The sequence below is a fragment of the Symphalangus syndactylus genome, chromosome 1 (assembly GCF_028878055.3).
Source record: "Symphalangus syndactylus isolate Jambi chromosome 1, NHGRI_mSymSyn1-v2.1_pri, whole genome shotgun sequence".
NCBI lineage: Eukaryota > Metazoa > Chordata > Mammalia > Primates > Hylobatidae > Symphalangus > Symphalangus syndactylus.
Genome location: NC_072423.2, coordinates 78,546,336 through 78,573,773, shown reverse-complemented (window position 1 = coordinate 78,573,773; position 27,438 = coordinate 78,546,336). Strand labels below are relative to the sequence as shown.

Here is a 27,438-nt window from a genome sequence, read left to right as displayed (position 1 = left end):
AATGCAATGGTGTGATCTTGGCTCACTGCAACCTCTGCCTCCTGGATTCATGTGATTCTCCTGCCTCAGCCTCCCAAGTATCTGGCATTACAGGCGTGTACCACCACACCTGGCTCATTTTGCATTTTTAGTAGAGATGGGGTTTCACCATGTTGGTCAGACTGGTCTTGAACTCCTGACCTCAAATGATCCACCCACCTTGGCCTCCCAAAGTGCTGGGATTACAAGTGTGAGCCACCACACCTGGTCTAACCATACAGTTTTTGTAAACAAACTATTCATATCCATGTTGGTATGCTAAGATGAAATAACCTATTACTAAGTATAAGACATAACCCAGAAATGATCAACCAAGATAAAAAAGTAAAACACACACGTTTGAAAAAGACACAAAAATACATTTTGATACTCATTGACCACAGTCTATAAGAAGAAAAAAAGTACACACAAAAAGCATCAAGGAGATCATTCAATGTAGAAAAAGAGAAGTAAGAAAACATCTTTAATATCTGAGTTGAGGAGAAAAAGGAAACAGGCAGTTTTAGAAAAAAGGAAAGGGGCAGAGAGATGTGTGACAATTTAAAGACTCTGAAGAAGAGATCTAGAGATCTTTGCTGACATAATGTCAACAAAATGAAAGAGATACAAAACCATGTAGAGAAAGGCAATGACAGAAAAACATCAACGAGAATCAGAGAACCAGCTTAAGTGCTCAGTAAATAAACAGAAAAGTTGCTGTGTTCAGGGCTTCAAAGGCACATTCCATTTTTAAAAAAAAATCTGTGATCAAAACAGGAATGCTCATTTTACTTTTAAGTTATACATATATTTCTATATATATGAAATTTATTTCTCGAAAACAGAAGTTTAATAACATATATACTTCATGTATATAACGGAGGTATCTGTGTAAAATGAGTAAATTTCCATGATATGTTTTATATCTAAAAGAAAGAGAAAGAAGCACAAACAAAATATAAGCTACATATCAAGATAAATTTTGATGTTACAGAATGACACAATAGGTCTTCTTTAAATAATTTGAATGCAGCAGAGGATACTACAAAAAGAAGATGACCACAGACAGTAAAAATATCTTCAGAAATAAAAATTCAAACTAGACAATGAAGAGTGCACTTGATGTTATATGTCCAAGGCTTTGTCATTGTTTTCAAAATCATTAAAGAATAAGTGGCCCCGCATGGTGGCTCATGCCACTTTGGGAGACTGAGGCGGGCAGATCACGAGGTCAGGAGTTTGAGACCAGCCTGACCACCTTGACAAAACCCCGTTTCTACTAAAAATACAAAAATTAGCCAGGCGTGGTGGCACACACCTGTAATCCCAGCTACTCAGGAGGCTGAGGCAGGAGAACTGCATGGAGGTGTAGGTTGCAGTGAGCTGAGATGGCGCCATTGCACTCCAGCCTGGGAGACAGAGCCAGACTCTGTCTCAAAAAAAAAAAAAAGAAAAAAGAATAAGTGTAATATTTTGGCATTCAAAAAATTTTCAGATTATGTTGTGTTTCTCTTTTATACATATTTTTAATATAAATTTTTCTATCCCAACCTTGCCCCCGCAGCTCAGCTGACTCCCAGCCCCATGACACACATGCCTATAAAGTTGTGTTGTGAGTTTCTGAAATACATTTAAAAATAGAATTCACTTAATTATGAAAATGCAGACATAAAATGAATTTGTATCTCGGTTTTAGTCGAGTAAAATTAGAGTTAAATCAATTAATAAATGGTTAACATGTTCTACAATATGAAAACCATACCCAGTTGCCTCTTCTTCTAATTCATGATTTTTCTTTCTTATTCGATTCACATTATACTCCAGTGATGATATTAATTCAAAAAGTTTTCTTAATTCTTCATTTTTTCCTTCAGGCTTAAAAAGAAGTGTTTAAAATTATTTTTGTAAAATCTATAGACCTCTTTTATCTTAAAAATATTATTTCTCATAAGTTGATGAGTAATATGTATTTAGGCAGGGGTATAAAGTGCATTTTATAAACCTGATGCCAATAAGGGCAGATTTCAAAAACGGCCACTTTTCTTAAAACTGCTAAAAATGATTCATACTTTCCATCATTATGTTTTCTGAAATTTAAACTGCCAAAAATGTTTGTTACAAATGAGGGTTTTTACACATAAAATACTAAGGGTTAGTAAAAAAAAAAAAAAGAGTAGTTATATTTACATTTTAGTTTTTAAAGATGCTCTAGAAACATTGTCATTAATAGTTTAAGATATTCCAAGTTTTCTTAAATTACATCTTACTAAGATGATTTTTAGAAAACTCTTATCTAGTTCCCATTACATTTTTGATCCTCATCTGTCTTCAGGCTGAGCTAAATACTGTCATTCTCTGTAAGTATTCACCCACAGGTTTCAGTTTTTCCCTTTCTCTTAACCATTTCTCTTTAAATAAAGTTTATTTTTTTTCTATAATAAACAAAAACAACTTTTGTCTACTTTTTGTGGCTTTTCCATTATCCTGTTTCTCCCCTTCCATTGGACTCTATGACACATGGTCTCATTCAGAAATCTATTTTTCATCACTTATTGTGTTTTTTATATTGAAATCTGATTTTTAATAATTCCAATAAAAAAGTCCAAGGGTCATGAAGGACTTTATCCGGCTTTACTCAGCAGAAACTGCAAGCAGTGACCAAATGTTCTCTTTGCTTCTCTGACCTCACTTCCTTTCTAAATGCAGTAACCTCTGTTCTTCAGCCCTATCCCTTTCTATTCCTCTGGCCCCGCTTCATTTCTAAATGCAGCAACCTCTGTTGTTCAGCCCTATGCCTTTCTATTCCTCTGACCCCGCTTCCTTTCTAAATGCAGCAACCTCTGTTCTTCAGTCCTATCCCTTTCTATTCCTCTGACCCCGCTTCATTTCTAAATGCAGCAACCTCTGTTCTTCAGCCCTATTCCTTTCTGTTTTTTGTTTGTTTGTTTGTTTGTTAGTTTTTGAGATGGAGTCCCCCACTGTCACCCAGGCTGGAGTGCAGTGGCATGATCTCAGCTCACAGCAACCTCCGCCTCCTGGATTCAAGCGATTCTCCTGCCTAACCCTCCCAAGTAGCTAGGATTACAGGCTTGTACTACCACGCCCAGCTAATTTTTCATATTTTTAGTAGAGATGGGGTTTCACTATGTTGGCCAGACTGATCTTGAACTCCTGACCTCATGATCTGCCTGCCTTGGCCTCCCAAAGTACTGGGATTACGGGTGTGAGTCACCATGCCCGGCTGCTATTCCACTTTTTAAATTCCCTCAGGACTCCTAAAATCTCAAAACTTTGACCTAGATTCCCTAATCTACATTTCCAGCTCTGACCTTTCTCTTGAGGCCTCCTCCTTCTAGTACACCTATTATAGACAACATTCTCAACCATACGCTCATACAATCTTACTTGGTGCAGATTACTTTTGTAGATAGTGAGTCTTGTCTATTTTATGTTGGTTCTTACTGATGTTACTTTGAGTATACTGTTATTTTCTAATCTCAAAGGGGGACAGTCTCACCATTATGATATTGACCAGTATACCTTGTCCTTTTTTTCTTTCTTTCTTCTTTTTTGGACCAGTCTACTTTGTCCCTTTTTTTCTTCTTTTTTTTTTTTTTTGAGATGGAGTCACACTGTGTCATCCAGGCTGGAGTGCAGTGGCACCATCTTGGCTTACTGCAACTTCCACCTCCCGGGTTCAAGTGATTCTCCTGCCTCGGCCTCCCAAGTAGCTGGGACTACAGGTGCACACCACCACACCTGGCTTTTTTGTATTTTCAGTAGAGACAGGGTTTCACCATGTTGGCCAGGCTGTTTTTGAACTCCTGACCTCAGGTAATCCACCAACCTCAGCCTCCCAAAATGTTTGGATTACAGATGTGAGCCACGATGCCCAGTCCTTTTTTTCTTTTATAATGAAAACTTTCCCATGAGAATCAGATTATCAATTGTTTGCCTTTGTTTTAAAGAGTTTCCTTTCCCGTAGAGATATGGCATGATGAAAGTCTTGTTCTAAAGTTTCTAAAGTTTCTTCTGGGGGACACTCAACTATATCATTGGGAAGCTCCAGTCAAGTAGAGGTCTCCCTTCTTCCCAATTGAGATTCTTCTTCTCAAAACGGTGTCCACCAAATGTCTTAATCCAGGTAGTCTCTTGCTTAGAAATTCATGAAATAAGAACCTTCTCGAGAGGTTAGAGGCTATTGATTGAGATTGTTTAATGCCGTCCCTTATTATATGTTTTACTCCCAAGGCAGACATCAAAGTGGCTAACAATTCTATGCCTGATGTTTAACTCACTTCTACGGGAATCTATACAAAATGTTTTCTTTATAAGACAGAGTCTCCCTCTGTTACCCAGACTGGAGTGCAGTGGCTTGATCACCACTCACTGCAGCCTCAATACTCCAAGCTCAAGCGACCCTCCTACCACAGCCTCCCAGTGTAGCTGGGACTACAGGCATGCATCACCATGCCTCAGCTAAGTATTTTTTAAAAACTTTTTTTTTTAAGACAGAGTCTCACTATATTGCTCTGGCTAATCTCAAACTCCTGAGCTCAAGCGATCCTCCTGCCTCAGCCTTCCAAAATGCTAGGATTACTGGCATGAGCCACCTCCCCCAACCAGGTGTTTAACTGGGGACTAACATGAAGCACTTAGAAGAGTATGTGGAACATAGTGAGCTACATAAAATATTTGCTATTAGCATAATAATTTTATTGTATATCTTAACAAAATTGTGTATGTTAGGCAGGTGGCATGCCAATGGAAGTAGTCTCCTATAGCTGCACTGAATCATTCCTCTCACCACTGAGAGTTGCAGCAAATGGGGGGCATATAATTTATAACTTACTTTTCTCTGTGTATGACTCAGTAGGCAATGACTATGTATGTACTACAATGTAAAGAGCACCTCCTGGATTGAATAGTACATAACTGACATGACCAGCAGAGACAGGCTGAAGACACTGAGCTGAAAACCCTGGACTCTATTGCTAAATAAAGGCTCCTGAATCAGTTCCCTCTGAGCAACTGTTGCTGTGGTGCTGCCTTCACAAGCACTCTGCTGAGCACTTAGATTGAGGGGCTGTACTATGGTGCATCAGACAAGCTGCAGCCAGAACTGTTCAGCTGACAAACTGGTAGCAGTCCAGAAACACAATTCTGGCTGCCTAGTGAAAAAAGGCCAATTTAGATTCTTTTTCATACTGAGAAAAACATAAACATGTGATTGAACGATTCTCCTCTATTAGACTAATTGGTTTACATTTGATATTTATTGCTAAAAATACATTTAGAATATAAACCTTACTGTGTTAAGGTCTCAAAGAAGAAATAATTGGTATGGTATAAAGTATTTAATTGTATGCTAAAAACTTCTAAGATAAAATACTTTCAATGTATGCAAGGATAGATGGCACACATATTATATGTTATTCCCCTATTAAGCAAATTTATAATGAGACAAAATTATGTCTCATTATAAATTTCCATAAAATCTGTCTCATTATAAATTTCTCATTATAAATTTATATTATAAAAAATGTCTCATTATAGATTTCAATAAAAAATATAAAAGCCATGAAAAATTAAGGACTAAGTTTTTCTGCACAGACTAGACAACAATTCCTAACACACAAGGTCAATGAGAGTCAGAACAGTCAGAGAAATCTTCATGAAAACAAAAAAATTGTCTGCCAGGTCTGAATGAATGAGGCTAGATGAACAGAAACTGAGAAGGCAAAAAGGATAGCATGAGCAAGACAAGCGCTGAAATCTGCCCAATTAACTCTGAGGATAAAGTCCAATGGCAGGGAAATAAAAACACGTGTCCACATAATAACGTGTAAGTGAATGTTTGCAGCAGCATTTTTCATAATAGCTAAAAAGTATTTTTCATAATAGCTAAAAAGTATTTCAGAATTCATGCATGAATTCTGAAAACATTATGCTAAGTGAAAAAGCCAGTCACAAAAGACTACATATTGTCTAATTCTATATATATGAAATATGCAGAACAGGCAAACCTATGGAGACAAATGTAGATGGTGGTTGCCTACAACAGGGGCAGGTGGAGGGACATGGAGGAAGGTTGCAGTCATGCCTAGGAGATGTGGCGTTGCTTTTCAGGGTGATGAAAATGCTGTGAGTATACTAACAGATACTGAGTTGCATATGTTAAATGGTTGAACTGTCTGATACATGAATTATATCTCAGTGAAACTGTTTTTAAAATCCAATGGCAGGATCAAGATAACTTTCTCAACTTTCAATTTTTGATGTACATACTAGATCAGATCTAAATATTTCTATACTTTTATAGTATATTTTAAATAAAAGATAAATAAAGAAAATGCCTAACTTTTCAAGTAGTTTGTAAATTAACATAAAACATGTACATTTCAAAGAATAGTACAATGGCCTTTCTGTACAAGTTAACCTAGAATCTGTGAAATAAATAGACACAGATTCACAAAAGTGAAGAAATAAGACAATTTTCTGGAACATTCCGTTAAACATTCTCCTTTGATTTAATCTGGCCTGCCTCATCATAGCAATACAAAAATTACTTGAAAATATGTTTAACAGGAAAAAAGTCAATTTTCTCTGAGGAAAGATGTAGAATTATCAACTTTTCCAAGGGTACATATTGTAAGAGAAAAGGTATGCCATCGTTGTTTAAAATGGTGGAACAAAAGTCACAACATAAAAAAAAAAGTACATTATGAAGATGGAAATAATTAATTGTAATGAAAATACAAAATCAAGATTCTGCCAAAATTAGTATCCTAAAACATGTTATATAATTCAACCAGCTACAGAATAACTGTCAACATGTTAAATTCCATACATACTTGACTTTCCACTTGAAATAATTTCTTCTTTGAGGCCTGTGTCTCATCCAAATTAATGTGACATGATGTACCTTCCAGTGGAGACTCTAACGTGGTTAATTTTTTAAGGGAATCGGCCACTTCTTGTTGAAGTTGTCTCACAACCACCTGATAAAATATTTTCGTTACTAATTTTATAAATTGCCTTATTATTAAATTATATTAATAACATTTAACTCTAACATACCTACTTTGAAAGTTATCACCACACACATCAATTCACCTTCTTTTCATCACATGTACACACTTTTATTTATTACTGAATTCAGTGAGGGATGCAGAATGTGTTATCCTCCTGCCAAATTGGTATTCTCTTACTTACACAACAGATTCAGCCCACCATTCAATCATCTTAGAAGCTCAACTCAACCTCAAAGTTCCTAACATATTGAATCACCTGTTCAAATCCTTCCCACAGATTCCTGTCTCAGGATAAAAGTAAAATTCCAATGCCTTTGAGGCCTCTACCTCCCTCTCTGACTTCAAGCTCCTACAACTCCCTCCTGTAATTACTCCATTCCCACTGTACGTGAAGCCTGCCACCCTTCAGTCTGAAAATGGGGATCTAATGCCTAACTCATAAATCACAAGCAGCTACAGTATCTTTGTACTGGACAAAGTTATATTCAAATGATAGTCATTGAGCCTTGAAATAAAAATTATGAGCTAATTATTAATAAAAATATTCAAAGTAAATTATGAATACCAGTGGGAAGACTAAATCAAATATGGTTTTGCTGAAATTTATCACATTTACCCTAACTGATAATTTTATAACAAGTAGGTGCCTTTAAAACATTACATGGTCATAAAAATACGTAATTTGAGACTGACATATTTTCAGATTTAAGTTAAATTAATATGAATAATAATAAAGCTATACCAACGAAAATATATAAAAAGCTACTTAAAGCAAGATATTACAAGACACAGCAATACACTTCAGTTCATCTGGGAAATCTAGAATTAAGTGTCGAAGCAAATCATTTAATTCAATTTTAATTTGAAAATACTCATTTCAGGTGTAAACATTTCCATTTATGCCTTCATCATGGTCTTAACATGTGACAACATAAAGACATTAAAATTATTATTTCAGCAGTACAGGACTATCTACCTTAAAATATGACTCTGTGCCTATTAAAATTTCATAGGTGACACCATGTCTTTTCTCAAAGTAAATCATCTCTCACCTCTACCTTTTATTTCCTGGAAACAAGGTATGTTTCTAAGCTGCTATAGTAAGCACATTTTTCCTTTTTTTTTATTAAAAAGCTTTGTTGAAATATATTTATATACTATAGAATGTATCTGTTTTAACATAAAGTTAAAAGATTTTTAGTACATTTACTGAGTTGTGCAGCCATCTCCACAATCCAACTTTAGAGCATTTCCATCACTGCAAGATCCCTCACGCCCATTAGCAGTCACTACCAGCTTCCAACCCCAGCCCTTGGCAAACATTCATCTACTTTTTGTCTCATACATTTATCTTTTCTGGATGTTTCATGTAAATGGAATTATACACTATGGTAAACACACTTTTTATCTATTGATTTTTATATTCAACTAGGTTCAACATGTATTCAGAACCAAATGTTTAAATTTTCTTTCTAGAAGTTTGAAAATATTTATCTTCCTTGATACTTACTACTCTTTCTGTTTTCTGTTTCTCATATTGAAAGAGACTTTCTTTTAAATGATGATTTTCATTCATTAGCTTCTTATTTTTCTCTTCTAGCAGGAAGTCTTTCTTTCCACTCTCAATAAAGCCTCTTTGGATATTAATTACTATCTCTTTAAGACCCTCTTTCTGATGAACATCATCTAGTTGCTGTTCAAGCCACAGATTTTCACGTTGGAGTTCACATATCCTCTCTTCTACACAGTTCCACTTTCCAGTGGATTTACTCACTTTAGCTTCTGCATTTTGATACATCTCTTTCATTTCCTTTATTTGCTGCTGTGCTTGGCTTAGGTCATTTTGTACAATTTCTAAAGCCAATGACTTTTTTCTGAGAGTATCTCTTGTCTTGTGGAACTTATCTTTTAAGGTGTCGAATTTAATTTGTGTTTTAGAAAGTTGTTCAGTAAGAAACTCATTCTCATCTTTTACTTCGGAAATATCAGAACTCATTTTTACTTGTCCGGAAACATCTTGTGTTCTCTCTAAAGCAAGTTTTAGCTTTCTTTCTGTTTTCACACTTTCACTGTGTTTACTTATAGCAGCAGCCAGTCTAGACTGATAAGATTCAACGTCAGCTTCCAGTCTTTTCTTGCTTTCTTTTTCTTCCAACAGTTCAGAATTGAGCCTCGCATTCTCAGCTTTGAGATCATTAAGCTCTTGTTGATACCTGAATGCTGTTTCTTCCTCATTGAGTTTTATACACTTTTCAAGGGCAGCATTTGTTTCTTTAGCAATTTTAATGTCCTTAAGATATTTATTTTCTTTTTCCAGATTGTCATTTTTCATTGTGCATATTTCCTGTCCGAGTATAGCAATGTCTGTCTTCAAAATGCAATTTTCATCCATCAGATCTTTCATTTCTTCATGATTATGAAAATCCTAAATAAAACAAAAGGAAGTTTTAGCTAGTACTCAACAAAATACCATATCATGATTACCTCTGAAGTTAAAGAATAACCTGCACATCCATACACTAAAAAGGTTACTGTAAGTAGATGTCCAGCCAAGATGGCCGAATAGGAACAGCTCCGGTCTACAGCTCCGAGCCTGAGCGACACAGAAGACGGGTGATTTCTGCATTTCCGTTTGAGGTACCAGGTTCATCTCACTAGGGAGTGCCAAACAGTGGGTGCAGGACAGTCGGTGCAGTGCACCGTGAGCAAGCCGAAGCAGGGCGAGGCATTGCCTCACTCGGGAAGCATAAGGGGTCGGGAGTTCCCTTTCCTAGTCAAAGAAAGGGGTAACAGATGGCACCTGGAAAATCGGGTCAGTCCCACCCTAATACTGTGCTTTTCCAACGGGCTTGGAAAACGGCACACCAGGACATTGTGTCCTGCACCTGGCTCGGAGGGTCCTATGCCCACGGAGTCTCGCTGATTGCTAGCACAGCAGTCTGAGATCCAACTGCAAGGCCTCAGCAAGGCTGGGGGAGGGGCACCCGCCATTGCCCAGGCTTGCTTAGGTAAACAAAGCAGCCAGGAAGCTCGAACTGGGTGGAGCCCACCACAGCTCAAGGAGGCCTGCCTGCCTCTTAGGCTGCAACTCTGGGGGCAGGGCATAGACAAACAAAAATTCAGCAGGAACCTCTGCAGACTTAAATGTCCCTGTCTGACTGACAGCTTTGAAGAGAGTAGTGGTTCTCCCAGCATGCAGCTGGAGATCTGAGAATGGACAGACTGCCTCCTAAAGTGGGACCCTGACCCCCAAGCAGCCTAACTGGGAGGCAACCCCCAGTAGGGACAGACTGACACCTCACTTGGCCAGGTACTCCTCTGAGACAAAACTTCCAGAGGAACTATCAGACAGCTGAATTTGTGGTCTCATGAAAATCCGCTGTTCTGCAGCCACCACTGCTGCCACCCAGCCAAACAGGGTCTGGAGTGGACCTCTAGCAAACCCCAACAGACCTGCAGCTGAGGGTCCTGTCTGGTAGAAGGAAAACTAACAAACAGAAAGGACATCCACACCAAAAACCCACCTGTACATCACCATCATCAAAGACCAAAAGTAGATAAAATCACAAAGATGGGGAAAAAACAGAGCAGAAAAACTGGAAACTCTAAAAAGCAGAGCACCTCTCCTCCTCCAAAGGAACACAGTTCCTCACCAGCAACGGAACAAAGCTGGACGGAGAATGACTTTGACAAGCTGAGAGAAGAAGGCTTCAGACGATCAAACTACTCTAAGCTACGGGAGGAAATTCAAAACAATAGCAAAGAAGTTAAAAACTTTGAAAAAAAATTAGACGAATGGATAACTAGAATAATCAATGGAGAGAAGGGCTTAAAGGAGCTGATGGAGCTGAAAGCCAAGTATTGAGAACTACGCAAAGATTGCAGAAGTCTCAGCAGTCGATGCAATCAACTGGAAGAAAGGGTATCAGTGATGGAAGATAAAATGAATGAAATGAAGTGAGAAGGGAAGTTTAGAGAAAAAAGAATAAAAAGAAATGAACAAAGCCTCCAAGAAATTTGGGACTATGTGAAAAGACCAAACCTACATCTGATTGGTGTACCTGAAAATGACGGGGAGAATGGAACCAAGTTGGAAAACACTCTGCAAGATATTATCCAGGAGAACTTCACCAATCTAGCAAGGTAGGCCAACATTCAGATTCAGGAAATACAGAGAACACCACAAAGATACTCCTTGAGAAGAGCAACTCCAAGACACATAATTGTCAGATTCACCAAAGTTGAAATGAAGGAAAAAATATTAAGGGCAGCCAGAGAGAAAGGTCGGGTTACCCACAAAGGGAAGCCCATCAGACTAACAGCTGATCTCTCAGCAGAAACTCTACAAGCCAGAAGAGAGTGGGGGCCGATATTCAACATTCTTAAAGAAAAGAATTTTCAACCCAGAATTTCATATCCAGTCAAACTAAGTTTCATAAGTGAAGGAGAAATAAAATACTTTACAGACAAGCAAATGCTGAGTGATTTTGTCACCACCAGGCCTGCCCTAAAAGAGCTCCTGAAGGAAGCACTAAACATGGGAAGGAACAATTGGTACCAGCCACTGCAAAAACATGCCAAATTATAAAGACCATCGAGGCTAGGAAGAAACTGCATCAACTAACGAGCAAAACAACCAACTAACATCATAATGACAGGATCAAATTCACACATAACAATATTAACTTTAAATGTAAATGGGCTAAATGCTCCACTTAAAAGACACAGACTAGCAAACTGGATAAGGATTCAAGACCCATCAGTGTGCTGTATTCAGGAAACCCATCTCACGTGCAGAGACACACATAGACTCAAAATAAAGGGATGGAGAAAGATCTATCAAGCAAATGGAAAACAAAAAAAGGCAGGGGTTGCAATCCTAGTCTCTGATAAAATAGATTTTAAACCAACAAAGATCAAAAGAGACAAAGAAGGCCATTACATAATGGTAAAGGGATCAATTCAACAAGAAGAGCTAACTATCCTAAATATATATGCACCCAACACAGGAGCACCCAGATTCATAGAGCAACTCCTGAGTGACCTACAATGGGACTGAAACTCCCACACAACAATAACGGGAGATTTTAACACCCCACTGTCAACATTAGACAGATCAACGACACAGAAAGTTAACAAGGATATCCAGGAATTGAACTCAGCTCTGCACAAAGTGGACCTAATAGACATCTACAGAACTCTCCACCCCAAATCAACACAATATACATTTTTTTCAGCACCACACCACACCTATTCCAAAATTGACCACATAGTTGGAAGTAAAGCTCTCCTCAGCAAATGTAAAAGAACAGAAATTATAACAAACTGTCTCTAAGACCACAGTGCAATCAAACTAGAACTCAGGATTAAGAAACTCACTCAAAATCACTCAACTACATGGGAACTGAACAACCTGCTCCTGAATGACTATTGGGTACATAATGAAATGAAGGCAGAAATAAAGATGTTCTTTGAAACCAACGAGAACAAAGACACAACATACCAGAATCTCTGGGACACGTTCAAAGCAGTGTGTAGAGGGAAATTTATAGCACTAAATGCCCACAAGAGAAAGCAGGAAAGATCCAAAATTGACACCCTAACATCACAATTAAAAGAACTAGAAAAGCAAGAGCAAACACATTCAAAAGCTAGCAGAAGGCTAGAAATAACTAAAATCAGAGCAGAACTGAAGGAAATAGAGACACAAAAAACCCTTCAAAAAATTAATGAATCCAGGAGCTGGTTTTTTGAAAAGATCAACGAAATTGATAGACCACTAGCAAGACTAATAAAGAAGAAAAGAGAAAAGAATCAAATAGATGCAATAAAAAATGAAAAAGGGGATATCACCACCAATCCCACAGAAATACAATCTACCATCAGAGAATACTACGAACACCTCTATGCAAATAAACTAGAAAATCTAGAAGAAATGGATAAATTCCTCGACAAATACACCCTCCCAAGACTAAACCAGGAAGAAGCTGAATCTCTGAATAGACCAATAACAGGTTCTGAAATTGTGGCAATAATCAATAGCTTACCAACCAAAAAGAGTCCAGGACCTGATGGATTCACAGCTGAATTCTACCAGAGGTACAAGGAGAAACTGGTACCATTCCTTCTGAAACTATTCCAATCGATAGAAAAAGAGGGAATCGAGTGGTGGAGCCAAGATGGCCGAATAGGAACAGCTCCGGTCTCCAGCTCCCAGCCCCAGCGACACAGAAGACGGGTGATTTCTGCATTTCTGCTCGAGGTACCAGTTTCTTCTCACTAGGGAGTGCCTAACAGTGGGTTCAGGACAGTCGGTGAAGCGCACTGTGCGCGAGCCAAAGCAGGGCGAGGCATTGCCTCACTCGGGAAGCGCAAGGGGTCAGGGAGTTCCCTTTCCTAGTCAAAGAAAGGGGAAACAGACGGCACTTGGAATATCGGGTCAGTCCCGTCCTAATACTGCGCTTTTCCAACGGGCCTGGAAAACGGCACACTGGGAGATTGTGTCCCGCACCTGGCTCGGAGGGTCCTATGCCCACAGAGTCTTGCTGATTGCTAGCACAGCAGTCTGAGATCATGCTGAAAGGCGGCAACGAGGCTGGGGGAGGGGCGCCCGCCATTGCCCAGGCTTGCTTAGGTAAACAAAGCAGCCAGGAAGCTCGAACTGGGTGGAGCCCACCACAGCTCAAGGAGGCCTGCCTGCCTCTGTAGGCTCCACCTCTGGGGGCAGGGCACAGACAACCAAAAACTCAGCGAGAACCTCCACAGCCTCAAATGTCCCTGTCTGACTGACAGCTTTGAAGAGAGTAGTGGTTCTCCCAGCACGCAGCTGGAGATCTGAGAACGGACAGACTGCCTCCTAAAGTGGGTCCCTCACCCCTGAGCAGCCTAACTGGGAGGCACCCCCCCAGCAGGGACAGACTGACACCTCATTCAACCGGGTACTCCTCTGAGACAAAACTTTCAGAGGAACTATCAGACAGCTGAATTTGTGGTCTCACGAAAATCCGCTGTTCTGCAGCCACCGGTGCTGACACCCAGCCAAACAGGGTCTGGAGTGGACCTCTAGTAAACACCAACAGACCTGCAGCTGAGGGTCTTGTCTGGTAGAAGGAAAATTAACAAACAGAAAGGACATCCACACCAAAAACCCACTGTACATCACCATCATCGAAGACAAAAAGTAGACAAAACCACAAAGATGGGGAAAAAACAGACCAAAAAAACTGGAAACTCTAAAAAACAGAGCACCTCTCCTCCTCCAAAGGAACGCAGTTCCTCACCAGCAACGGAACAAAGCTGGATGGAGGATGACTTTGATGAGTTGAGAGAAGAAGGCTTCAGACGATCAAACTACTCTGAGCTACGAGAGGAAATTCAAAACAATAGCAAAGAAGTTAAAAACTTTGAAAAAAAATTAGAAGAATGGATAACTAGAATAACCAATGGAGAGAAGGGCTTAAAGGAGATGATGGAGCTGAAAGCCAAGTTTCGAGAACTACGCGAAGAATGCAGAAGCCTCAGTAGCAGATGCGATCAACTGGAAGAAAGGGTATCGCTGATAGAAGATGAAATGAATGAAATGAAGAGAGAAGGGAAGTTTAGAGAAAAAAGAATAAAAAGAAATGAACAAAGCCTCCAAGAAATTTGGGACTATGTGAAAAGACCAAACCTACGTCTGATTGGTGTGCCTGAAAATGATGGGGAGAATGGAACCAAGTTGGAAAACACTCTGCAAGATATTATCCAGGAGAACTTCCCCAATCTAGCAAGGCAGGCCAGCATTCAGATTCAGGAAATACAGAGAACGCCACAAAGATACTCCTCGAGAAGGGCAACTCCAAGACACATAATTGTCAGATTCACCAAAGTTGAAATGAAGGAAAAAATGTTAAGGGCAGCCAGAGAGAAAGGTCAGGTTACCCACAAAGGGAAGCCCATCAGACTAACAGCTGATCTCTCAGCAGAAACTCTACAAGCCAGAAGAGAGTGGGGGCCAATATTCAACATTCTTAAAGAAAAGAATTTTCAACCCAGAATTTCCTATCCCACCAAACTAAGCTTCATAAGTGAAGGAGAAATAAAATACTTTACAGACAAGCAAATGCTGAGTGATTTTGTCACCACCAGGCCTGCCCTAAAAGAGCTCCTGAAGGAAGCACTAAACATGGAAAGGAACAACTGGTACCAGCCCCTGCAAAAACATGCCAAATTGTAAAGACCATCGAGGCTAGGAAGAAACTATAGCAACTAACGAGCAAAATAACCAACTAACATCATAATGACAGGATCAGATTCACACATAACAATATTCACGTTAAATGTAAATGGGCTAAATGCTCCAATCAAAAGACACAGACTGGCAAACTGGATAAGGAGTCAGGACCCATCAGTGTGCTGTATTCAGGAAACCCATCTCACGTGCAGAGACACACATAGACTCAAAATAAAGGGATGGAGGAAGATCTATCAAGCAACTGGAAAACAAAAAAAGGCAGGGGTTGCAATCCTAGTCTCTGATAAAATAGACTTTAAACCAACAAAGATCAAAAGAGACAAAGAAGGCCATTACATAATGGTAAAGGGATCAATTCAACAAGAAGAGCTAACTATCCTAAATATATATGCACCCAATACAGGAGCACCCAGATTCATAAAGCAAGTCCTGAGTGACCTACAAAGGGACTTAAACTCCCACACAATAATAATGGGAGATTTTAACACCCCACTGTCAGCATTAGACAGATCAACGAGACAGAAAGTTAACAAGGATATCCAGGAATTGAACTCAGCTCTACATAAAGTGGACCTAATAGACATCTACAGAACTCTCCACCCCAAGTCAACAGAATATACATTTTTTTCAGCACCACACCACACCTATTCCAAAATTGACCACATAGTTGGAAGTAAAGCTCTTCTCAGCAAATGTAAAAGAACAGAGATTATAACAAACTGTCTCTCAGACCACAGTGCAATCAAACTAGAACTCAGGATTAAGAAACTCAGTCAAAACCGCTCAACTACATGGAAACTGAACAACCTGCTCCTAAATGACTATTGGGTACATAATGAAATGAAGGCAGAAATAAAGATGTTCTTTGAAACCAACGAGAACAAAGACACAACATACCAGAATCTCTGGGACACGTTCAAAGCAGTGTGTAGAGGGAAATTTATAGCACTAAATGCCCACAAGAGAAAGCAGGAAAGATCCAAAATTGACACCCTAACATCACAATTAAAAGAACTAGAAAAGCAAGAGCAAACACATTCAAAAGCTAGCAGAAGGCTAGAAATAACTAAAATCAGAGCAGAACTGAAGGAAATAGAGACACAAAAAACCCTTCAAAAAATTAATGAATCCAGGAGCTGGTTTTTTGAAAAGATCAACAAAATTGATGGACCGCTAGCAAGACTAATAAAGAAGAAAAGAGAGAAGAATCAAATAGATGCAATAAAAAACAAAAAAGGGGATATCACCACCGATCCCACAGAAATACAATCTACCATCACAGAATACTACAAACACCTCTATGCAAATAAACTAGAAAATCTAGAAGAAATGGATAAATTCCTCGACAAATACACCCTCCTAAGACTAAACCAGGAAGAAGTTGAATCTCTGAATAGACCAATAACAGGTTCTGAAATTGTGGCAATAATCAATAGCTTACCAACCAAAAAGAGTCCAGGACCTGATAGATTCACAGCTGAATTCTACCAGAGGTACAAGGAGGAACTGGTACCATTCCTTCTGAAACTATTCCAATCGATAGAAAAAGAGGGAATCCTCCCTAACACATTTTACGAAGCCAGCATCGTCCTGATACCAAAACCTGGCAGAGACATAACCAAAAAAGAGAATTTCAGACCAATATCCTTGATGAACATTGATACAAAAATCCTCAATAAAATACTGGCAAACCGAATCCAGCAGCACATCAAAAAGCTTGTCCACCATGATCAAGTGGGCTTCATCCCTGGGATGCAAGGCTGGTTCAATATACGCAAATCAATAAATGTAATCCAGCATATAAACAGAACCAAAGACAAAAACCACATGATTATCTCAATAGATGCAGAAAAGGCCTTTGACAAAATTCAACAACCCTTCATGCTAAAAACTGTCAATAAATTAGGTATTGATGGGACGTATCTCAAAATAATAAGAGCTATCTACAACAAACCCACAGCCAATATCATACTGAATGGGCAAAAACTGGAAGCATTCCCTCTGAAAACTGGCACAAGACAGGGATGCCCTCTCTCACCGCTCCTATTCAACATAGTGCTGGAAGTTCTGGCCAGAGCAATCAGGCAGGAGAAGGAAATAAATGGTATTCAATTAGGAAAAGAGGAAGTCAAATTGTCCCTGTTTGCAGATGACATGATTGTATATCTAGAAAACCCCATTGTCTCAGCCCAAAATCTCCTTAAGCTGATTAGCAACTTCAGCAAAGTCTCAGGATACAAAATTAATGTACAAAAATCACAAGCATTCTTGTACACCAATAACAGACAAACAGAGAGCCAAATCATGAGTGAACTCCCATTCACAATTGCTTCAAAGAGAATAAAATACCTAGGAATCCAACTTACAAGGGATGTGAAGGACCTCTTCAAGGAGAACTACAAACCACTGCTCAATGAAATAAAAGAGGATACAAACAAATGGAAGAACATTCCATGCTCATGGGTTGGAAGAATCAATATCGTGAAAATGGCCATACTGCCCAAGGTAATTTATAGATTCAATGCCATCCCCATCAAGCTACCAATGACTTTCTTCACAGAATTGGAAAAAACTACTTTAAAGTTCATATGGAACCAAAAAAGAGCCCGCATCGCCAAGTCAATCCTAAGCCAAAAGAACAAAGCTGGAGGCATCACGCTACCTGACTTTAAACTATACTACAAGGCTACAGTAACCAAAACAGCATGGTACTGGTACCACAACAGAGACATAGATCAATGGAACAGAACAGAGCCCTCAGAAATGATGCCGCATATCTACAACTATCTGATCTTTGACAAACCTGACAAAAACAAGAAATGGGGAAAGGATTCCCTATTTAATAAATGGTGCTGGGAAAACTGGCTAGCCATATGTAGAAAGCTGCAACTGGATCCCTTCCTTACACCTTATACAAAAATTAATTCAAGATGGATTAAAGACTTATATGTTAGACCTAAAACCATTAAAATCCTACAAGAAAACCTAGGCAATACCATTCAGGACATAGGCGTGGGCAAGGACTTCATGTCTAAAACACCAAAAGCAATGGCAACAAAAGCCAAAATCGACAAATGGGGTCTCATTAAACTAAAGAGCTTCTGCACAGCAAAAGAAACTATCATCAGAGTGAACAGGCAACCTACACAATGGGAGAAAATTTTTGCAACCTACTCATCTGACAAAGGGCTAATATCCAGAATCTACAATGAACTCAAATTTACAAGAAAAAAACAAACAACCCCATCAAAAAGTGGGCAGAGGACATGAACAGACACTTCTCAAAAGAAGACATTTATGCAGCCAAAAAACACATGAAGAAATGCTCATCATCACTGGCCATCAGAGAAATGCAAATCAAAACCACAATGAGATACCATCTCACACCAGTTAGAATGGCCATCATTAAAAAGTCAGGAAACAACAGGTGCTGGAGAGGATGTGGAGAAATAGGAACACTTTTACACTGTTGGTGGGACTGTAAACTAGTTCAACCATTGTGGAAGTCAGTGTGGCGATTCCTCAGGGATCTTGAACTAGAAATACCATTTGACCCAGCCATCCCATTACTGGGTATATACTCAAAGGACTATAAATCATTCTGCTATAAGGACACATGCACACGTATGTTTATTGCGGCACTATTCACAATAGCAAAGACTTGGAACCAACCCAAATGTCCAACAACGATAGACTGGATTAAGAAAATGTGGCACATATACACCATGGAATACTATGCAGCCATAAAAAATGATGAGTTCATGTCCTTTGTAGGGACATGGATGAAACTGGAAAACATCATTCTCAGTAAACTATCGCAAGGACAAAAAACCAAACACCGCATGTTCTCATTCATAGGTGGGAATTGAACAATGTGAACTCATGGACACAGGAAGGGGAACATCATGCTCTGGGGACTGTTGTGGGGTGCGGGGAGGGGGGAGGGACAGCATTAGGAGATATACCTAATGCTAAATGACGAGTTAATGAGTGCAGCAAACCAACATAGCACATAGATACGTATGTAACAAACCTGCACATTGTGCACATGTACCCTAAAACCTAAAGTATAATAATAATAATAATAATAAAAAGTAGATGTCCAACTGGAGAAAAAGTTGAAGCAAAACTTTGAAACTTATAGAGCACAAATTCAAAAAAGTTCAGAAATTTATTTAAAGTCAATGAATTTATAAAAGTAAACACACACACACACACACACACACAAGCACACATGCACACCAGAGAATTTTTAAGAATATCAGAGTTGGAAAGGCCTTTCCCTGAATTACAACAAACCCAAAAGCATAAATTAAAGCATTAACAAATTTGACTAAATTAAAATATATCAAAAAATTTCATTTACACTTTGATATCTAACCCACACACCACCCTATAGTAAGAACCTTAGTTCACACGTATTTGGACAGATAAAATTTCCCAAAGTTATTACAGTTCTGTTTCACTGATAATATTCTATTGCAGTTAGATTCCTTTAACACTTTTATAGTCAGTTATAAGAATTACATTTACTAAATCATAAATCTAGATATTATACTAGTCACTCCTATATACATTCATTGATGAACTCATCTAGTTACCACAATTTTGAAAAAAGAAAGGTTAAAAATATAAGCAAGCTACAGGATTTTCGCAAGGACTTCTGACTCTACTTCTAGTTCTCCAACAGATCACAGTTACTTCTGCAGTGTAAATATATCAATACGAAAGAACACTTTTTTTTTTTTTTTTGAAACAGAGTCTCACCTGTCACCCAGGCTGGAGTGCAGTGGTGCCATCTCTGCTCACTGCAGGCTCCGCCCCCCGGGGTTCACGCCATTCTCCTGCCTCAGCCTCCCGAGTAGCTGAGACTACAGGCGCCCGCCACCTCGCCCGGCTAATTTTTTGTATTTTTAGTAGAGACAGGGTTTCACTGTGTTAGCCAGGATGGTCTCGATCTCCTGACCTCGTGATCCGCCCGCCTCGGCCTCCCAAAGTGCTGGGATTACAGGCGTGAGCCGCCGCGCCCGGCCAGAACACTTTTATTTCAAAACACCAATAGTAAATAAGACAAAATTTACAGAGCTCTTCTTAGACTATCATGAGATTATTCGTGATTGCAAATAGTTTCTGTTTCTTCTTTATAATATTAGGTACATTAATCAGTGTGAAACAGGGGAAAGTAAAAGGAGCAATTTTACTGGGAAAAAATTTTTATCAATAGGTTATCACTAAGTCTATATTATGGCATATTGTTGTTTTCAAAAGCTCTTTGTAATAAAATAATACGCTATGCGGTTGCCAAGATTTATAATAAATATTAATAACTGTACCTGTATCATCATTCATTTTTAAAAATGAGATAACATTTCTGGTTTGTTTTAGACCTAAATAATATATATTAAATCAAGTGGATATTATAAGTAACACTGATAAAATAAAGTGTTAAATTCTTACCATATTGGTATAAAGAGTCTCTGCTTCTAGAACTGGTTATTTGCAGCAAAATACATGTTATTCAATTAGATGAAGTGTTTTATATAAACTCTTCATGGACAACTCATAAAACACACAAAAATCCCTTTGCAATACAAATTTTGAGAACATAAATTTAAATTTCTACATTTCCACAATTTATATATTTAAATCAGATAGAGTCTTGTTATGTTGCCCAGGCTATTTTCAAACTCCTGGGCTCAAGCAATCTTCCTGCCTCAAACTCCCAAGTAGCAGGGACTACAGGTGTACACCACCACACTCAGCTATTTTTCTACAATTTTAAATATTATTTTAGTCTCACTACAGAATCAATAATATAAGTAGAGAAACAATCTCTCCTAAAAGCTAAATGACACCAAAATAATAAGTTTCCGAGAAAAAAAGCTATATGCTGTGTGCTGAACACTTTCACAACTAAAAGGTACCAGAGAGATTGTATGACTACTGCAAATAATTTGATCCACTTAAGATTTATACAGGCATAAATATCATGAAAGTCACACTCATGTGATTTAAAAGTCAAAGTAATAGTATTTATCCAAATAAACCTTGACCAAATTTCATATTTCCTCTATTGGAGAAAGTATTTCCTAATGTGATTTTCTTGTCACTGCTTATTTTCCAGTTCATTTTTTTAGCTCCCACCCTGTCACAGTATTTAGCAATCTTTGTTAGTTACCAAAGTTAAACAATTTTTTTGAATCAACTAGCCATATGTATGTTTTTCTCTGACCAACTTTCCATGACCACCATAAAACAATGATAGGTAAGCCACTGCTAAATTTGAAAAGTAAACACTATGCAAAACTAGATTCAGAGTGAGAAAAATAATTTTACAAGAGACCACTTTACCTTAGTAGCAACACTCAAGTCTTCGTCATCCGATGCAGGCAATGAATCCACACACAGTTCATGGAAAATGCTTGAGAGCAAAAATACACAAAGAAAATGAGCAAGTTGGTTTCTTTACAATTTTTTTAACTGCCAGTTTATATCCAGCTTCCCCCTCAAAAAAGGAAAACATAATCTGGGGAAAGGTCAGTAATCTATATATTAAATTATGATTCTTGATATAATTGAAATATGTCCTCCATTCTAAAAATAGATTTTAGTTACCTATTTCTGCCTCCATCTGTCTAAATCTATAAAATATTCAATGAAAACTGACCTTGAGCTTTACAACAAATAGTGACAGTCAATATGTTGGCAGAGCCTGACAATAATTTACCCTCACAGGTGATCTGTCTTGAAGCTGAACTTAAAATTCAATTAATGGATGACATAAACTTTGTTACCTAAACTGGAAGAAACCTGATGACCTAAAACAAGGTAGAAAGATCCACTGTCTGTTTTCCATGATCTGTCTCTGGTTAAAAGACTAATCTGCATCACTTCAAAATAACGCTCTTGATTCCTCAGCATGGAACCCACTTAGGAAGGTCCTATTGCTTTCCTTTGCCCTAAATCAGTACAGGGAATCCCCTGCAATATTTGAAATGTATGAAAGCTAAATGTACAAGAGTCAAATAACAAAACGTGTATGTTCTTATTGAGAATACTCTTCCCAGAAAGATTAAAACATTAACAAATATAAAATCCCATTATTTTCACTCTATAGGTCCTACCTTATTCAGGTCCACATAAACTAGCAAGCCCTTAAAAATTTTCATAGGCAATCAGACACCCAAGGAGAGAGACTGCTGGAAAAACAGAGTCCTGGCAGTTGTACCTCTATTTCCCTAAGTGCTATCCAAATATCTGTCTTCCTATGGGCTCCCACTTCCAGATTCCACTTCTGCAGGGCTCCACAGAAGTCTCCAATCTTCCAATCTTCAGTCTATGAAAGCACAGATTCCTGAAAGGATGGCCTCAAATGACCAGGAGTAGGAGCTCTCTATATCCCTGCTCCTAAAAACGAGCTAACTGGAGTCTCCATCGCCTTCCCCTAGCATAGACACACTACCAACTACCCAGCTGAACTCCATGACTGATTTGCCAGCCAATCACGCCCCTGACCCAGCCTACATGGACATGGGAAGGACATCAGTGAATCGGGAACAGAGGCAGAGGTGAGGAGACACCTGCCCTGTGCCACACATCTATGTAGTTCAGCAATCTCCAGCCCCTTAGTACTCCAGGGGCTCTAAGCCACCCCTCTGTAAGTCAGGATGGAAGTAGATGACACCACATTTCTATCTGCTGTAGACACTCTTCCCAGTGTCTCAAAATGTTTTAGCATCTTTCAGTAAAAATCTTCAAGTTTGTCAGTCCTTGATTAAAAAAAAAAAAGCAGCAAACTTTTTAGAGCTCCCTCAAACCTTCTATTTTAATGTGCCTTTGTAGATAATCCCCAACATCTTGTGTCCTTCGTCTTTATAACGTATCTTTATCATACTTGTCATAAACCCCAATACTTTGATCTCTTATTGAAGAGTCCATACTCCTATCCAATCTAGTGTTGTTTCTCTTCAAAACTGGCCTTCCCCTGCTCATTCCATTCTTATCTACTTCCACTGGGTTCACCAGCTAATTCCATTCTCATACTATCCCCTGGGCGCACCGGACTCACTCCCATTTCTATTATTATAACACATGAAAACAGGATATAAAAAGAAGGAAGAGTACTGGGCTTTAAAATGAGTTCAAATCCATTTCTGCCAATTCCTATGTCTAAAAAAAAGCATCCTAATCTCTTTGAGCCTCACATTCTCTATCTAGAGAATCACTTGACCAGAATGTTCAATACAGGTAAAATTACTAGAAGGTATTTTAATTCATTCTAAGATTCCTTAAAATTCTGTAATTCTATGTCCTCTTGATACTGTCTACAGGAAAACTGGGAATACATAGCCAGCAGAATTTGAAAAAATAATAAAACAAAAGAAACAGCAAGAAAAGCAGAGAAGAAAGTTCTAAAAAATGAAGACAAGATGATAGAAAAGTCATGGAAAAAGAAACAAGACTAAAAAAAGTATCGCGGAAGTAAGCAGAAATACCTGCCTAAATGGAAAACCAAACTGCGTAGTCAAATAATTTCTTTCTAAGGCTTGACTAAATTTGCTTTTGTAAAATTTACAGTCCTATGGCCAAAGCTAAGCAAGATTTGCCCTAAAGCCTTTGACAGTAAAAATAAGATACTGGTTACCACTGAAATTGTCAAATTTATTAGGACAAACTCTTGGACTAACCACATTCTAACAATAACCTTAAATGAGAGTTTAAGGTATTTAAACTCTCATTAATTTAGACATTAATTAAATTAATGAATCTGATTAATCTGATTCAGACCTATACCTTGATCCAAGTGCTGCGCAGATGTCTATCAATCTATGCTGAGGAGGAAGAGAAGGGATTTGGAAGGCAGGCAGGCCGAAGGTCAAACCGTGGGCCAGCTACTTTGTTAACTATGGGATCATGAGGCAATTAATCAACTGCTCTAATCCATAGTTGTTTATTTAATAAACAGTAGGTTATAGGAATACAGATGTTGTGATGGCTTTATGAGATGATAAATGCATAGAACATATTAGGATGTCTAGCCCAGAATACAACACTCGACAGATATTAGTTTCTTCCATCTGTATTTCCCTAGTTAACATAATTTTTTAAACCTATAAAATCCTACCTGACTGCAGATTCATCAGAACTTCCAACATCTATGAAAGAAAAAGATAAAATGCATTTTAAATAGATAATAAATGTACAGAATATTAAAAGCATAAGAATGCACAGTGATGCATGCCTGTAATCCAAACTGCTTGGGAGGATGAGGCAAGAATATCACTTGAGGAACCCAGAAGTTTGAGACCAGCTTGGGGAACATAGAAAGACCCTACCTTCATAAAAAAAATTGTGCACAATTTGTGTATTCTTTAGATCCTCTTTTTTCTTGTTGTTGTTGTTGTTGTTGGTTTTGTTTTGGTTTGGTTTTTTAAAGCATAAGACTGATGCTTTGTTACGAAGCATTCCTTTGGGAGCATGCCTGGGACCTTATTAGAATTAACATTAATTATACCTATTGGTAGGTAATTAATGCAATAAGAACTCTTCCCTTGGTATTTATTAGATGCAAAGAAGAATAAATTTATTAAAACTTGGTATCTACAAATGAACTGCAGTATAGAATTCATCCTAGCCAAACCCTATGAGATGGAGTAAAAATGGTATTGTTAGCAGAACAGGTGTGATGAGTCAACAGTGTCGAAGAGCATGATTTCTGGACCAAAATAGGAGGAGAAGTTAAAACAGAGTATACAGTAGTACCCCTTATCCACTATATGTGCAGAAAGACATACTTGACATGTTCTTCTCTGCTGTCACGCACAGCAACAATCACCAACAAAGAAGGCTTCTGTGACCAAATGCGTGGAGAGTTTTTCCCCACCAACAAGCAAGCAATCATTCCTGCTGATGGCACAATTCAATTCTCACACCCTATCTGCAGATAACATCAGATTTAGCTTAATTTATAAATTAAACTTTATCATAGATATGTATGTATAGGAACCAACACTTTGTGATTCAGTACTATTCATGGTTTCTTGCATCCACTGGGGGTCTTGGAATGTATCTCCCACAGTTAAGGGTGAACTACTGCACTTATTTTGTTATAACACAACAGAGCCTCTCTAGCTCTTCAGTTCAAACTGTTCAGTTTAGCATAAAACACCCTATCACCAGAAGCCAGCAAAACATAGGAATCAGACCAGAAACAGGAATCCTTGCAAAAACTTTCCAGCTGCCAGTGGAGAAGAGCTCAAGAGAGATCACTGTGTTACTCTGGCTAATACTCTTCTGGGGAAGGTGCTGGCTGGTTTCCTCAGTTGTAGCTACTTGCTCTGCCCTACGTAGAACAAGGCCCAAATTCACCTGCCATTTTACCTCCCACAGAAGGAACCACTGGAAAGATCACGCCTTTAAGAGCTTATCCACATTCAGAAAGAAGCTGAAGAAACACTGGGGAGGTGTGGCAGGCTGCTGGGCAGTATTATCTGATGTGAAAAATATATAGAAAGAAAACTATCAATGCCCTTCTGCTACCAGAATGTTCCAATGCTTGCCCTTCTCCCTAGTAGGAGAAAAAAATTCTTTTTCAACTCACATAAAGCAAAACTCCCTTGCCATCCCTCATGACAGAATCTAGTTGTAGGTGAGTCATGTCATAATAGAGGCTGTTGTCAATCTCATCCCTCAAAGGAAGAGGATCAGTGAGGAACATATGTATTTACCTATAGCATTCACTGCCTGGTCTTATTTCCAACTGAAGGTAAGTATGAAAGACTTTGTGATTCCAGTTTTATAAAGTACAACCCCTTGCACCTGTCCCCTTCCATTGCTAGATAGTCTGTTTGGACCCACCTCATAGAGTAAGATGCTCCCATTTGTGCTGTGTGGTATGGCATGGTGTCCTTTTCCTCAACCCTTTCTATTATGTGCCAAATACCTATACAAATCATGCTTTCTAAGTATGCAAAGCATAGCTCATCAGCATATATCATTTTTTACAATGATACAGAAGCAAAAGAAAAATAAAAGGACAAAGAACATCTTAAAGGACTACATTCAAATGCCATGAAGCTGTAATTTTCTAACTATTCAAAAAGATATCCACTGTATTGTTCCAACTATATGATTCTACTGAAAAAAATAAAACTATGAAGACAGAGTAAGATCAATGGTTGCCACGAGTTGCTAGGGAGAAAGAGAGAGAGGAACAGGCATAGCATAGAGAATTTTTAGGACAGTGAAACTGTTCTGTCGATAATATTACAGTAATAGATACATGTCATGCCATTATATATTTGTCCAAATTCACAGAATGTACAGCATCAAGAGTGAAGCCTGATGTAAACTATGAACTTTGAGTGATTATAATGTGTCAGTGTAAGTTCATCAGTCATAACAAATGTACCACTCTGGTGGAAAATACTAATAATGGGGGAGGATATGCATGTGTTGGAGGCATGGAACATACGAGAAATCTCTGTACCTTCCTCTCAATTTTGCTGTGAACCTAAAACTGCTCTAAGAAATAAAGTTATTGATTTAAAAAAGATATTCACATCTGGGCTCAGTGGCTCATGCCTGTAATCTGAGCACTTTGGGAGGCACAGGCGGGTGGATCACCTGAGGTCAGCAGTTCAAGACCAGCCTGGCCAACATGGCAAAACCTCGTCTCAACTAAATACAAAAATGAGTTGGGCGTGGTGGCAGGCACCTGTAATTTCAGCTACTTGGGAGGCTGAGGCAGGAGAATCACTTGAGCCTAGAAGGCGGAGATTGCGGTTAACCAAAATCGCACCACTGCACTCCAGCCTGGGAGACAGAGTGAGACTCCATCTCAAAAATATATATATATATATATATTCACTGTCTATGCATCCCAGGATCTCCAGAACAAAAATTAAAATAATAATAATAATAAAAAGATGGCCAGGAGCAGTGGCTCATGCCAGTAATCCTAGCACTTTGGGAGGCCGAGGTGGGTGGATCACCTGAGGTCAGGAGTTCCAGACCAGCCTGACCAACATGGTGAAACCCTGTCTCTACTAAATACAAAAAATTAGCTGGGCGTGGTGGTGCATGCCTGTAGTCCCAGTTACTTGGGAGGCTGAGGCAGGAGAATCACTTGAACCCAGGAGGTGGAGGCTGCAG

General features: G+C 38.6%; 1 pseudogene; it reads right to left on the bottom strand.

The window, feature by feature from the left end:
• Positions 1–27,438, bottom strand: part of LOC129460728 (ankyrin repeat domain-containing protein 18A-like) — a 68,239-nt pseudogene that overhangs the window by 24,483 nt on the left and 16,318 nt on the right.